The following is a 6,009-nucleotide window of genomic DNA, read 5'->3' as shown; positions in this document are numbered from 1 at the left end:
GTTGAGTCACTGTTGATTGTGTGATTTGTTGAGTCACTGTTGATTGTGTGATTTGTTGGGTCACTGTTGATTGTGTGATTTGTTGAGTCACTGTTGATTGTGTGATTTGTTGAGTCACTGTTGATTGTGTGATTTGTTGAGTCACTGTTGATTGTGTGATTTGTTGAGTCACTGTTGATTATGTGATTTGTTGGGTCACTGTTGATTGTGTGATTTCTTGAGTCACTGTTGATTGTGTGATTTGTTGGGTCACTATTGATTGTGTGATTTGTTGAGTCACTGTTGATTGTGTGATGGGTGACTGCTCTGATGGGATGCATGTTCTGAAAATGAAGACAGAATGCAACGGATAAAATAATAACTTGGATGGCTACCTGATCGTGTGGTATGTGCTCTGATATGTCATTTAATGGTCCCGGGTTCGAACCCTGCCCGCTGTCCTGAGGCAGTTTTTGGGCTAGGAAGTAATAATCATCAATTCTGAAGGAACATCCAAACGTAAAATCCAAACTATGTATAATTCAATTTTCCAGATAAATCCCAGAGTTTCAATGAATTAACTGAAAGCAATACATTGAATTTACCCATATTTTAAAATTAAAATTTTTTACACCGCTCTTTTTTTTTTTAGCGGCCCCCGAAAGGTGATAAGACGTATTAGTTTTGTGTGGTCTGTCTGTCCGTCCGTCCGTCCTGTTTAGAAATTGAAAGAGAAAATGAAAATCGGCAATATGGCGCAGAGAGAAAATCATATCTGTTGTAGATCTACTTGCCCTAAAGCCACACTGCGACTCTGGATAAACTAATTCTGCCAGGATCTGTAATCGCTTTAGTAATACTCTAGCAAAAGCCTTTCCAACTATGCTAAGCAGTGAGATGCTTCTATAATTTTTACAATCAGAGCGGTCGCCTTCATTTTTATAAATTGTAACTATGTTGGAGTCTTTCAATTCCTGGGGCACCATTCCTTGTTCCCAGCACAAGCTTAGCAGTTCATGGAGTGGTTTGATTAGGGCATGTTTTCCAGCCTGAATGACTTCAGCAGGAATGCCATCTCCTCCGGGTGCTTTCCCATGTGCAAGCATGTCAATAGCTACGCTCATCTCCTTTACTGAGGGCGTTTCTTCAAATTCCGTCAAAACTGGAAGTGATGGGAAGTTGGAAACATCCCGATTCGCATTTTTTTTTTTTTACTATTGTGGTAATTGTGGCAAGCAAGCGAAGTTCTTTCCAAAGTTACTCTGATGAAGACATACATACTGGTCTGTTGTCATAGATAAATAAATAAAATACTGTAGGCATTAATTAATAATAACAATAATAATATTAGAGACTGTGTTTAGACCATAGACATAAATAAATATAGACTGGCCGATTAAAGAGTTTTATGAAACGAAAATTTGTGACTTGCAATTTTGTGTACTTTATTATACAGCATTTATGAGCAGTATAAAAGTTAAGTATTCATATCTATTTCAGCCATAACCTATATAAGGATTACATTATTTTCAATATTGTTTTTTTTTTTTAATCTCTAAGAATGAAGATCATGCAATTTTTCATAATTCCGAAATCCGAATACAATAGATATTTACATGTTTTCAAGTTACATGAAGTTACTTCCTTCTGCCAGTCTATATTTATTTATATCTATGGTTTAGACATAGAAGACTATTTTTTTTATTACCTCAGTTCCTGTTAATTACTTTCTCACAAAACATTCACAATAAACAATGACGTAATATAAACATTAGCACACACATACGATCAACGATGACGAATTGACGACCCTCGTAATTCGTTGATGACCACTTTTGTTATTATTGATATCTCTTCACCGATTAGCACTACTACCGTTTTTGTTTCCGGCTTATATTGCTTCAGTGTGCCGTCATGTGTGACCCACACCTAACATTTTTTAATTCATTCTAATCAGAGGATTTTCATAACTTATCTTATATAATACAGACGTTACTTCAAAAAAGAAGATGATTACGTCCTACGCGTTATGCATTTAGTCATGCATGTTAACCAATGACTTAAATTCTGCCAAGTCACTGGTTTTCCTGGCTAGCTCAGGCAACCCAATCCATGCTCTAATAGCACTAGGGAAGAAGGAGTATTTGTACAAATTTGTCCTAGCATATGGGATGAGGAATGTGCCTTTATCTTTGTGTCTTTCTGAGTATTTTATTAAATTTTGTTTTTGTATTTGAAGATTATGGTACAGTGTATTATGTTTATGTATAATTGCTACTTTACTTTGAGTCTTCTGTCCTGAAGGCTTTCTAAATTTAGTGATTTTACTAAAGGTGTTACTCTAATCAAATGTGAATATTCGGTTGTTATGAATCTCACTGCTCTATTTTGTGTCTGTTGTAGTTTCTTCGTGTTTTCTTGAGTTGAGGGATCCAAAACGGAGGATGCATATTCTATTATTGGCCTAACCAAGGTTAAATAACATTTTAATTAACTCCACCACAGTCATCTGTTCTTTGTTAGATTTTTGTTTGTGTGTAAGATCCGATTTACGTTCTTAGACAATAAAATACATTTAGAGGGAAAAAGAATGAAAGACAGTTACAGAGCTCTCACAAAGGCCTACTAGAGAGAATTACGAGAGATAAATATTCTTTCAACCCGGAAATGGTCAAAGTTATGTCCAAACCTCCTAAACTCGTCGACATTGTTTCTTTCTAAAATGATTTGACAATTCAATTTCAATACTAATATTAGTAGAACTTGACGTGTTCATGTGCGCACCAAGTCACTTGCGCACCAGGATGTATACTGAACACTTCTGAAACCCTAACTTCCGCTTTCAACGTCATACAAAGTTGCCATAGCTCATCTGTAAAGGGGCTGGTTTTTTTTTTTTGGGCATTCTTTGATTTGTTATTTTCCTTCTCCTGAATGAATATGTCGTTTTACGCAGCTCATTTCAATCGCTCACTTTTGTTGTAAGCAAGTAATTAATGTTCTAGATCTACTAAAGATCTAGATTCTTATATTGATTATCTAGAAAAAAGTAACATAAAAGATACGATGGGGGAACTTTAAAGCTCCAATTCTAGTCTAGATAAAAGATACAGACAGACTAATGAGATCTAATTTTAAATTTAGTTTCTCTAGATTTAAAGATATAGAAAGTCTAGATCTAGATATGGAATATGAATTGTACCAATTTATAGACGATAGATCTAAAGGTAATAAATTTTACTTTGGGGTCAGTTAGGGTTTATGAAAAGGAATTTCTACAAATCAAATAAGAACAAAAAACTAAAATGTTATTTAACCTTGGTTAGGCCTATCATATAATAATAATAATATGCATCCTCCGTTTGGGACCCCTCAACTCAAGAAAACATAAAGAAACTAGAACAGACACAAAATAAAGCAGTGAGGTTAATAACAAACGAATATTCACATTTGACTAGAGTAACACCTTTAGAAAATTAGGCTACTAAATTTAGAAAGCCTTCAGTGGGGCCTACAGAAGACTTAAAAATAAAGTAGCAATCATACATAAAACACTGAACCATAGGCCTAATCTTCTAATATTAAAACAAAAACTAATAAAATACCCAGAAAGACACAAAGATAAAGGAACATTCCTCGTTCCATATGCTAGGAAAAATTTGTACAAATGCTCCTTCTTTCCTAGTGCTTTTAGAGCATGGAATGGGTTGCCTGAGTCAGCCAGGAAAACCAGTGACTTGGTAGAATTTAAGTCATTGGTTAACATGCATGACTAGACGCGTAGGAGGTAGTCGTCTTCTTTTTTTGAAGTAACGTCTGTCTATAAGTTATATAAAGAAGTCACTACACCGAGTCGAGATAGATTTATGTCTTTGATTATCTGAGAAACAAGTTGTAATTTAAACTATTAGATTCTATAGATTAGGCTATATCTAGATCAGGGGTTCTCAACCTGTGGTCGCGACCCCCTTGGGGGTCGATTGACGATTTGGCAGGGGTCGCCTAAGACCAACGAAAATATGGATTGTTATTGTCTATTCTTCTCTATTGCTGTTGGGGGGGGGGGTCGCGGCAGAGTTGGGGATTGTAAAAAGGGGTCGCCGAGCATAAAAGGTTGAGAACCGCTGATCTAGATGAAGTCTGCCTGTCTCAATAGCATTCCCCCCATCTTTCGTCGTAGGGGTGCTGTGACAGTTCGAGCAACCAAATCCTTCCAATTTTTTTTGATCAGCAGCTGTTCTTAGCAGGGCATCAAGAGAGAGGCCGGTCCATTCTTTGATGTTGTCGTGCTCCCCCCCCCCCCCCCCCACTGACTTTGGAAAATGAGTAATGTTCTCTAAGGTTTCGTCTTTGTTAAGGGTACGCCCATCTCCTCTCCTATATAGAATGGCGCTTCGAAATGTCGTTTGTAGAATGATCCTCGAGATGGAGCCCTGCCCGCCGATATCTCTTGCTATCCTGTGGGAGTAGTGAATTAAAATGAGATGAAAATAAGGGACTGCGACGACCAAGGCTCGAACCAGTGACCCTGGAAACGACAACACCGCCTCCGTGACCACTATGTCGAAGGTGCCGGCGATAACGCACTAAGCGAACTAAACCTCGGACATCGGAATGTCCAAAAAAAACAACAACAACATTCTTCTTGTCCAGAGTCATTTCGCCGTATGAAAATTTCCACCCCAGTGGTCAATGGTCACATGCCCTAGCTAGCTCCCCCCTCGCCACATCCGTTCACCAACAACTTCAATAGAGCCGACACAGGCAGCCGTTCGGCATGTATTAGACAAACAATGACTCTATTTAATCGTGTCTCTCTCATAATGACAGGTGGGCAACATAAACACATTACATACAGAAGCTTCAGTGGGTGTGAGCAATTCAGCTGTGAACGTAAATATAGAGTTGAAGCTAGGTGCTGAAACAAATGATGATACATACATATATTAGACATAGATGAACACAGGGGCGGACTGGCTATGTGGGCATTTGGGCAAATGCCCGGTGGGCCGGTACCCAAATGGGCAGGTAGGACCACCGAAATGCCTGATCGAAGTCACTATGGCAGTGGCATATATCAAGTTGTTAAAGGTTTTATAATATCCTTATTATGTTATTATTATTATTTTTATAAAAAGCCCTCTGAGCGTCGTGTTTAGAAAAGTATTTCACAGACATTACAATGTAATACTCTTTTAATCAAACACATTTTCCGACAATAAAATGTAGAATGTAGACACTAGACTGTGCTACTAGTAGGCTTCATCTTTTTAGGACCTTCATAATTGCTGATTTAAAAAGACGCTATATTGCTTATTAAGATATAGAGTTCACTGTAGGCATGCATATCGATACATTATCAAACTTAACAATGATTTTTAAGGACAGCTACACCTAGACATGGATACCCATCACATGATAGAGAATTTGTGGGCCGAATTTTATAGAAATGCCCGGGCCGATTTTGACACCCAGTCCGCTCCTGGATGAACAGCAGCACCAGGGACCAAGTTTTTAAATGAGAGAACATTGTCACCGCTGGTTACTATGTTAAGTTTTATAATGTATCGATAACTGTACGCACGCATACAGAGGCGTACCTAGCGTGGGAGGAGGGAGGGGGAGAATTTGAAAATCCACTTGGGGGGGGGGGCCCAAATGAGTGTTCTTTAAAAATTAAATATTACGCAAAAAGCAGTCCCCCCCCCCCCGGACCCTAAAATGATGGCAAATTCCTAGCTACGCCACTGTATGCATAAGCATAGGCATTATGTTGCTTTTTAATAAGCACTGTCTACGGATGCAGGCTATTACATTATTTCGGAAAATGTGTTAGCTTAAATTAGTATTACCCTGAAGATGTTTTTTAAACACGACTCTCAGAGGGTCCCTTTTATATGAGAATATCATAAAACCTTTAACAATCTAACACATAGTGGCATCCATACGGCCCCTTTCGGTGGCCCTACCTACCTGGCATTTGCCCGAAACCCATATAGCCAGTTCGCCCCTGCCCATCCCGCAAGGACG

This window comes from Biomphalaria glabrata, chromosome 15, assembly GCF_947242115.1.
Source record: "Biomphalaria glabrata chromosome 15, xgBioGlab47.1, whole genome shotgun sequence".
Taxonomy (NCBI): Eukaryota; Metazoa; Mollusca; class Gastropoda; family Planorbidae; genus Biomphalaria; species Biomphalaria glabrata.
This window is presented reverse-complemented; position numbering follows the sequence as displayed.